This window comes from Megascapheus bottae, chromosome 18 (assembly GCF_031878675.1).
Source record: "Megascapheus bottae isolate mThoBot1 chromosome 18, mThoBot2.hap1, whole genome shotgun sequence".
In the NCBI taxonomy this organism is placed as follows: domain Eukaryota; kingdom Metazoa; phylum Chordata; class Mammalia; order Rodentia; family Geomyidae; genus Megascapheus; species Megascapheus bottae.
Window position 1 is genome coordinate 7,610,142 of NC_143526.1, and position 10,317 is coordinate 7,620,458.

The 10,317-nt window shown below is 39.5% G+C and overlaps 1 pseudogene; it reads left to right on the top strand.

Moving 5' to 3' along the window:
- The first annotated feature begins 7,801 nt into the window (after positions 1-7,801).
- On the top strand, positions 7,802-8,361 carry LOC150050058 (mitochondrial nicotinamide adenine dinucleotide transporter SLC25A51-like; annotated as a pseudogene).
- The last annotated feature ends 1,956 nt before the right edge of the window (positions 8,362-10,317 follow it).

A 10,317-nucleotide genomic window follows, 5' to 3' on the forward strand; every position in this document is an offset into this window, starting at 1 on the left:
TTACAGGCGTGATCCACTCTGCCACAAATTTTTATATTTGTTCTGCTGGTTGCTACAACTGACTATGAGATGCTTGTTTAAATTAAATTCTTGGGCTGGGAGTGTGGCCTAGTTGTAGAGAGCTTGTCTAGCACTGATGAAGCCCTAGATTCAATTCCTCTGTACCACATACACAGAAAAAAATGGAAGTGGTGTTGTGGCTGAAATGGTAGAGCACTAGCCTTGAGAAAGCTCAGTGCCTCGGCCCTGAGTTCAAGTCCCAGGACTAACAAAAAAAATTAAATTCTTTAAGTCCCCTCTATACTCATAAAATTTTCTCCTCTCTTGAAAGTCATGAAAGAAGAGATGTAAGCTAAAAATGGAGGATAAGTGTTAAACACCATACAGAAGAAAGTCACATTATGGTCTCTGAACTTATCCTTAGAAAAATAAATTCCATTTTATTATAACAAATGTTGACATTACTTCAAGAAAACTTTGTTTTAGTGGGGCAACAGTGGTTTATGCCTATAACCCTAGCTACTCAGGGAGCTGAGATCTGAGGATTGCTGGGAGTAGAGCTGTAGCTCAAGTGATAAAGCGCAGCATTGAGCCAAAACTCTCAGAGAGAGAATCAGATCCTGAATTCTTGCCCTAGGACAGGCACAAAAAAAGGAAATTAAGAAAAAGAAAACTTTGTTTCAAAAACTGTACTAAAATAGTCTGGCAGTTCCCCAAAAAGTTAAGCATAGATACTATATTATGTGTCTCAGAAATTCCACTTCTAGGTATTTATCAATAGAAATAAAAATAGACAAAACCTGGCACACAAATTTTATAATCATATTACTTCTAATAGCCAAATATTTGTTAACTAATGAGTAGATGAAAAATCTGAGGTATACCTTTCCAATGGAATATTATTCACCCATAAAAACCAATGAAGTTTGGGCACCAGCGGTCCATGGCTGTAGTTCTAGCTATCCTGGAAGCTAAAATCTGAGGATTATAGTTGTAAGCCAGCCTGGGAAGGAAGGTCTGTGAAACTCTTAACTGCAATTAATCACCCAGAATCCAGAAGTAGAGCTGTGGGTCAAGTGGTAGAGCTCTGGTCTTGAGCACAAAAATTCAGAGACTGCCAACATCTTTGTTTTAAACCAGTTCTAGTACAAAAACAAACAAATAATGAAGTACTGATAGTGTTTCCACGTGAATGCATCATGAAAAAAAAAATACTAAGTGAAAGAAATCTTCACAAGTGACCGGATATTGTACGATTCTGGATAGGTAAAATAGCTAGAGAAAACAAATTTGTAGGACAGCAATTAGGTTAGTGTTTGTCTATAAGCTGAGAATTCTGTAATAAATACTAAGAAATGTGCCATTTGGCCTGACTCCTGTAATCCCAGTTGCTCAATAGGCTGTGATGTGAACATATTAGTTCAAAGTCACCCCAGACAGGAAAATCTGTGAGATTCTTATCTCCAATTAATCAAGAAAGAGCCAGAAATGGTGCTGTGGCTCAAGTGGTACAGCTCTAGCCTTGAGAAAGCCCAGGGACAGTGCCCAGGCCCTGAGTTCAAGGCCCAGGACTAGCAAAAAAAAAAAATTGTGAGATTTACTTTGTGGTGTTAAGTATGCCTGTAATGCCCAGAAACTTGAAGCCCCCCGGAAGGATCACCAGAGACCGAAGATTAATGCAAATTACAATGAGTCGTTTATTGACGAGCTCGAGCACGGGTCTCTGCGCACTGATAGTCGAGTGCAGACCAGAGGCCACGTGCACAAAGTTACAGCACCTTTAATACATTCTTTGGTAGGGGGCAGGTCCCAGTAAGCACTGGCACTATGATTCCATTAAATGATTGGCGCAATACAAAACGGGAGGAGGGTCGGGACTAGTCATTGGTCGGTTTAGCAAGCTGTCATGCTTTGAACTGATTGGCTAATGGGTGAAGGGACAGACCAATTTGTGATCAGTGGAGAAAACCTGCAGACAGGCTAACAGGCTTGTGCCTAGTTCGCTGGCCCTCGCAAGTCCGACCTTGTACAAGTATAAAGATACAAATGAATACAAGTATAAAAATACAAATGGCTAATCATAGGTTTATAGAAAATATATAGATATTTTCTATGCTCCTCATGCCGACTATTGTTCTGATTTCATTCTTTTTTGGATACTCTGAAAATATTGAATTCTACTCTAATATCAATAGCTTCTATGGTACATAAATTATATCTTTTTTTTTTTTTTGTCAGTTGTGAGGCTTGAACTCTGGGCCTGGGTATTGTCCCTCAGCTCGTGAGCTCAAGGATAGCACTCTACCCCGTGAGCCACAGCATCACTTCCAGTTTTTTAGTGGTTAATTGGAGATTAGAATCTCACAAACTTTTATGCCTGGGCTGACTTTTGTCGGGGATATTCTCCCCCGACAAGTGTAAGAATGTGCCTGCATCTTGTAATTAGGGTCATTAAGCAACATGTGCCTGCTTGCGTTGATGTGCAAACATCCTACCACCTGGCCTCTACCCCGAGCAAACATCCTACTACTGGACCCCCTACCCTGAGCAGTTCCTATACCCCAAACCCCTCCTGCCTCTCCTGAAGAGGCATATAAATTCCTGTGTGAAAAATAAAATTTGCAGCTTGATCAGGACGCTTGTCTTGCTGCCTCTTCGTGTCTCCTGTCCCTTTCATTCCTCCCTTTAGGTTCTTGGCCCTAGCTGACGTCCTGCTGGACGGGACAGACTTTGAATCCCGATACTCAAATCTCAGCCTCCTGAGTAGCTAGGATTACAGGCATGAGTCTCTTCGCCCAGCTATCATAAATTGTATCTTAAATGTATTTTTCGATCTCAGCACCTGGGCGCTGTCCCTAAGCTTCTTTTGCTCAAGGCTAGTACTCTACCCCTTAGGCTACAGCACCACTTCTGGCTTTTTCGGTTTAAGTGATGCTAAGGAATTGAACCTCCGGCTTCATGTATGATAGGCAAGCACTTTATCACTAAATCACATTCCCAGTTCCATAAACATATTTTTAATGTGTGCCTACTTTTTGTTTAGTGTTACAACACTAGCCTTGAGGAAGAGCTAAGGGACAACAATGCCCAGGACCAGAGTTCAAGCGCTATGACTGACAAAAATAAAAAAAAAATACTAGCACTCTACCACCTTAACCACAGGTCCACTCCTGGATTTTAGAGGGTTAATTGAAGATAAGACCCTCATGGACTTTCTTGCCTGGTCTGGCTTTGAATCCTGACCCTCAGCTATAAGCCATCTCAATGGATAGGATTACAGGTTTGAGCCTCAGCATCTGCATACTTGGTTAATTTAAGTATACAGAAAATGATATTATAATTTTCTCTTACATTTCAGAGATCGTTGTTCAAATGTTCTTTTGGATACAAAGGTTTTTGTTGAAAAGTTTTAGAATGTTATTGATTTATTTCAATTGTGGTAAAATTACATGAAGCTGTCTTTATATGTTATCTTACAGTTTATTTTGCTGCCATTTATTAGACCTTGTACTCTAAACATTCGTAATTTGAATATGTTATTTCTCTAAAAATTTCTTATCATGATCTGCTCTCTTTCGTATTGGACCTCATACTTGATTGATAGACTGGCTGCACTCAGATTTTCAAGTCTTTTTTCCTTTATACCTTTCATGTCTTTGATTTTTGTTCTACTTTCCAGGAGAATTCTTCCATTTTTGTTTCCAACACATTAAAGTATTTTGGGTTGGCTGGGTACTGGTGGCTTACACCTGTAATTCTAACTACTCAGGAGGCTGATATCTGAGGATCACAGTTCAAAGACAGCCCGGAAAATAAAGTCTTTGAGACTCTTTTCTCCAATTAACCACCAGAAAACCAGAAATGGAGTGTACCTCAAAGTGTGCTCAAAGCCTTGAGCAAAAAAAAAAAAGTTCACAGACAGTGCCAAGGCCTGGTGTTCAAGCCCCATGACCACCCCCTCCCGCCCAAAAAAGGAAAATATTTTGTGTTGTCATATTTATATTTTTCAAAGTCTCTCTCTCTTTCTCTTTCTGTTTCTCTCTCTTTCTCTCTCTCTTTCTTGTCAGAAGACAGTTCTTAAAAATATAATAAGAAAAATAGAAAGAGGGGCTGGGAATGTGGCTTAGTGGTAGAGTGCTTGCCCAGCATTCATGAAGCCCTGGGTTCAATTCCTCAGTATCACATAAACAGAAAAACGCAGAAGTGACACTGTGTCTTCAGTGGTGGGATAGTAGCCTTTAGCAAAAGAAGCTCAGGGACAGAGCCCAGAACCTGAATTCAAGCCCCAGGACCAGCACAAAAATAAAAAAGAAAGAAAGAATTCTCTTTTGTGTCACAGGTGTAGAGATGTATGCCTTCTCTTATTTCTTCAAAGGTTTCCACAGATTTTTTTTCTTTTCCCTGTAATATTCTGCTTTCCTTCTCATCATCTCTATTTTTTAGGACTGAACAAAGAACAAGAGCAAAAAAGTTATCAGGTTTGTAACGCTTTGCTGGTGGGAGTCACATCACTGAGGACCTAATGTTTAGGACATTAGGAGAATGGAGGGAGGTCCAAGAAAGGTTGAAGTGAGGATGATCATGACCAGGTATTTTCCCATGACATAGCTAACCTTGCGTGACTTCTTGAGAGGCTTTTTGTTTAGGGAGATCACTTCAGTTTCTATGTTTTTGCATATCAGTGACTTTGGGGGCTAAAAACATTGGCTACTTCAAGCAACAGGGTTTTTTGTTTTTTGTTTTTGGTTTTTTTTTCCTAACCAAGGGAGGAAGAGCTGGTTCCTTCAATTCCATTCAGCCTCCACTGCTGATGTGATGCCTACGCCTACCTTGAGTGGTATGAAGGTTGGAGGCGTGGCACTAGTCAGAGCTCTAGTAGGTACTGAGCAGTGGGGGGGGAGGGGAGGAAAGGTGGGAGGAGAGAGAGAGAGCAAGAGAAAGAGAAAGAGGGAGAGAGAAAAGAAAGGAAGGAAGAAAATGAGTAATATGAATTGAAAACTCACCCTTTTTTTTTCTTTTTAAGAGGTTTTGGATATTCATACACAGTGAGGAAAATCTTTGTTTTACCTGCAGCTGTAGAAATAGTGGGTAATAGAAAGGTTAGGGTGCCGTTTCTGAAATGTCCCATGGGACTCTTTTAGGGGAATGGGAGGGAATGAAAAGAGAGGGTAGTGAGGAATAAATATGATCAAAGTACTTTACATTTATGTATAAATAGATAATAACAAATTGCATTAAAATTTGTTTAAGAAATGGGGTAAAGGGGCTGGGAATATGACTTAGTAGTAGAGTACTTGCCTAGCATGCACAAAGCCCTGGGTTCGAGTCCTTACTACCACATAAAGAGAAAAAGCTATAAATGCCACTGTGGGATAAAGAGGAATAAGGAAGAGTAAAAAGATGAGATGCATTCTATAAAAGTACATTATACAATAAAATCACCTTTGTATAATTAATATATGCAAATAAAAAGGTGGGAAGACACCCTAAATATCCTTTTTTTTGCATTTTTTATTGTAATTAGTAAAAGGGTTACATGATATTTGCCAGATAGAAGGTGCATTAATTCACGTACATTGATACCCTTTCACATGTCTTGGTACCCATTTCCCTCCCCCCCCACACCTCCCACCTGTCTTGGTTTTCCCCCCTTCCCTATAAAATTTCAAATAACCAAATACAAATAAATTCAATAGATCAGATAACAAAGTGAGATACTATAACAATATGAGATAACCAAGGGACAGCAAAGGAGATGAAAGACAACATAGTACATTAAGGACAACAATCATTCATTATATGGCTTTTGTTTCGATATCCTGGAGGTCCTTTCAATTAGCTTCATACTATATGGCCTTATGTATCAAGATTTTGCTCTATTGCAGATCTCTGCTAGTAGAGCCCAGCAATTCCACTACTTGGCATTTACCCAACCACCCTAAATATTCTTTCTATAGGATTCTGACAGTCCAGTTCAAGGGAGTTGCTTAAGGAAAATAAAAGAATATATTCATGCAAAAAATTGTATACAAGTGTGCATAGAAGCTTCCCATCATTGCCAAAAATGTGAAAATCATCAACATCTATGAACAAATAATGGATAACCTGGACATGATGGTGAATGCTTGTTAAATGAGTCCAGCATTCAGGAGGCTCAGTGAGGCAGAAAGAGTGAGACAACATTCAAAGTCAGCCTCAACTACAATAGCAAAAAAAAAGTAAGTGAACAGAGTGTCCTAAATCCATTCTGTGAAATACTACTCCACAAAAACTAAGCCAACACTAAAAGTTTATAGACTGTATGATTTCACTTTTTACAGAATTTGAATATACAAAATGATGTATGGTGATTTGAAAGTAGATCCATGTTTGCCTGGAAAAGGGAAGTTATGGGGTAGAGGGGCTGGAAGAGTAGATTACAAAGGGACTCAGGGACACCTGTGGATGACATAAACAGTGCTGCTCTTAATTATAGTGGCAGTGGTATGTAGGTACACACAAAACTATACCCTTTAAATGTGTGCAGTGTATCATATATCAAGTATGCCTCAGTAAAGCTTTAACAATCCAACTATAGGGGCTGGGAGTTTGGCCTAGTGGTAGGGTGCTTGCCTAGCATGCATGAAGACCCAGATTTGATTCCTCAGTATCAAACACATAGAAAAAAGCCAGAAATGGTGCTGTTGCTCAAGTGGTAGAGCTCTAGCATTGAGAAAGCCCAAAAGACAGTGCTTGGGCCCTGAGTTCAAGCCCCTGGACTGGCAAAAAAAAAAATCCAACTATAGTTATTGCGTTGACGTTTCAGGATGGAGCAGAGAAGTCTAAGTGGTTCATGTACCATGATTCATGAAACTCTAACCATATAACTTTAAAAAAAAGCCCTCCTATTTTCATTTCAAGCATCATTTCAAGTATTATTCTCTGTCACTCCCTAATATTTCTATTCACTTCTATTGTTCTTCAACTCAACTGAATTCTGGGTTGGGTACTAAAGTTGGGCCCCAAAGCAACAAATTACCAAAGGTAGCTGGAATGTATTTGCCTGAAGGTTAATTCCTCAGTGGAGTCAGGTACAGATCTGTCCCTGAAACTTTTAGGTTCTTTTTATTATTGTTGTTACTGTTTTTATTTCGGTAAAAATAGTCATATAATAGTCTTAGTCTAATAATAACTGGTTCATTTTTAACAATGAAGGAGTCAGGAATAGGTCTTTGGCAGCGGCAGTTTCACATCTACACCAACCCTCTTCCCTTATCCAACCATAGTACTATCTGAAGCTGACCTTAACCTCACAGGCTCCTGACATGGCTGGCGTGAACATGCACATATGTCAGGTATGTTCAGGACACGTGTACACTTGTCAGAGCCACACCTACACCACGATTGGCAACTAAGGACCTGGATTCTTTCTCTCATAATACATTTAACCATACATTACTTCCATGAATAAAAAAAAGCCTCTAGGTTTTGGCAGTAATATTTTATGTACAATTCCAGTAGGCAAATAATGTTTTCAGTTTAATATGTCTTTATTCTCTCAGTGAGTAGGAAAGTCCCTAACTGATCAGATTTTTATTTTTCTAGAGTTTAAGAGAGTCTAAGAAAAATAAAAATAAAAAAGAAAGAAAGAGAGGGATTGGGAGCATAGCCGAGTGGTAGTGTGCTTGCCTAGTATGCCTAGCCCTGGGTTCGATTCCTGGGTACCACATACACAGAAAAAGTCATTCCTTGCAGCACCAAGCTCAACTGACATCTCAGGTTTAAAAAAAAAAATCCTTCATGAAGAACGATCTTAAGCAACATGATGGATTCAGAAGCTCGTGAAAAGAGGTCACCAATCTTAACATCGTCACAACAAGAAGTCTCACCTCACATTATAGCTGCTGGTGAAATGAAGCATTCCTTCTGCGGTGACTGTGCTGCTTTCAACAACTTGGTGGTCACGTTTCCCATCCAGAAGCTCCTCTTTAGGCAGCAGCTGTCTGGAATCCCAAACCCGGGATGCAGTAAGTACTTCAGTTGAAGAAGGATGGAATCCGAAACTTGTGTCAGGGAATCCTTCCCCCATGAATGCAGAAGACAACGACACTGGCTCTTATGCTTGGTCTCTATGAGGACTGATCTTGCCTTCTCTGTAAGCGTGTTAGTGCTCCCGAGTTTGCAAGTCGCAGTGTGGCTGCAGTGCTTGCAGGGACCACAGAAGCCGTTTTCACTTCACTGGAAAGAGTTCAGACATTGCTTCAAAACCACAAACATCATGACAAATTCACAAACACGTACCAGACTTTCCAGGCACTGAAATGCCATGGGATTGCACAGTATTATCGAGGTTTGGTACCTATTCTTTTTGTTAATAGTTAACAAAAAGAGACTAAGGATTCAATTGGAAAATATAAGGGTTTTTGTTTTAATCATTACCCTAGAGATTTAAGCTAATTGTCTGGTAAAAATGGTATCCTAATGGCTAAGATATGGTTCATTTTTTTCCCCCTGAAATAGCTTTTAAGCCTTCCCTATGAAAATAGAATGACCTTGAGCAGCCAGAAGAAATGCTCTTAACATCTGTGACTTCTCAGGCTTCCTTCATGTGTTACTCCATTTCTAATTTGCTCTGAGGAACAACTGCAAAAGGTTCATTAAACTCAAATATGGTAGAACAGAACAGAGAAGAGAAACAGCTCAGTTGTAGGCCATTTCATGAATTTGTTGGTATTAGATAAGCACTTGTTGAGATAGTCATTATCTAGACTGTTTCTGTTTTAACTTGGTAGAATCAACCAGCTAATAAAAGTTCCCATATTGCTATCTATCTAGCTTGAAACCAGTTTTCTGTTTAATTTTGTGACTTTAAGCCCTTCTAACATATCTTTGTGTTTATTTTATTGATTGCATTGCCCAAAGATGGAAGGACTTGCATTTTTTTTTTTTTTTTGCCAGTCCTGGGCTTTGGCTCAGGGTCTGAGCACTGTCCTTGGACTTTCTCAAGGCTAGAGCTCTACCACTTGAGCCTCAGCACCACTTCTGGCTTTTTTCTATGTATGTGGTACCGAGGAATCGAACCCAGGTCTTTGTGCATGCTAGGCAAAGCACTCTACCACTAAGCCAAACTCCCGGCCCCAGGACTTGCATTTTTATCTTAAGTGTTTCATTCTGGTAATAAGTTGTTAACTGCACATAAATACATAGATCTTTCTCTGATTAGTTTGGGTTTTTTAATTGCTTGTGCCAAGTTAGTAGATGGGCTCCTCATCCCTTTAGTAATTTGTCCTATTCAGGCAGCCTGTTCTCTCGAAATTATACTTTTTAAAAGATGCTTCCATAAAATTTTATTTTGGAAGTCTGTTATTACAGGCCCAAATTTCATTTTTGCTAGGTTTCTAAAGGTGTCAGGGGAGAAAATAAAGCTCAGGACAGTTCTCCCCCCCCCCCCCAGAGCTTCCCCCCAGTGTTAACTGTCTTATTTCTTTAGAATTGTAACATTTGTGGAACTCAGTTTTACCATAGTTTACCATGGTCATTAAATCTAGGTAGTTTAAGAGCACATGATCTAAATACATTTGAAGAGTTACTTTGAATTTTAGAGGTTGATATAAACGATGTAGGATCCTCATCCCTTACATAAATAAATGAATTTGTCCAAAGAAGCAGAAAATACTAAGAACATTTTCCCAAATAAATGAAACTGACTCATATACACAATCGAATAATGAAACATCATGGAGATGTTGGAGAAACAATATGAATCTTTTTTGTTTTTGGTCAGCTGTGGGGCTTGAACTCAGAGCCTTAGCATTGTCCATTAGCCTCTTTGTGTTCAAAGCTAGAGCTCTACCACTTGAGCTATATAGCACCACTTCCAATTTTTGGAGATAATCTCACAGAGACTTTCTGCCCTGGCTGGCTTTGGACCATAACCTTCGGATCTTAGCCTCCTAAGTAGCTAGGATTATAAATGTGAGCCACTGGCACTGGCTATGGGTCTTCTTTAAGTCTGTAAATACTAAAGGTGGTAGGTAGGGTTATCCTTTTTTGGGGGGGGTGGGGGTGCTAGGCATTAACCCCAGCCCTTTGTGTATCTTAAGCAAGTGTAAGTGTTCTACCATTGAGCCATACCTCAGGCTCCCTCCTTTTTAAAGTAGGTTTCTTTTTTTTCTTTTGATTTTTTTTTAAGGTAGGTTTCTTATTACCAGTTTTTCATCTCTGGTAATTGCATGCAAACATGCTTATACCAACCAAAATGAAATCATCTTTAACTGGTACATTGTGTTTCTGGACAGATCTGAAAACAGATGTTCAGCTCTAACCGCAGTGTGATTA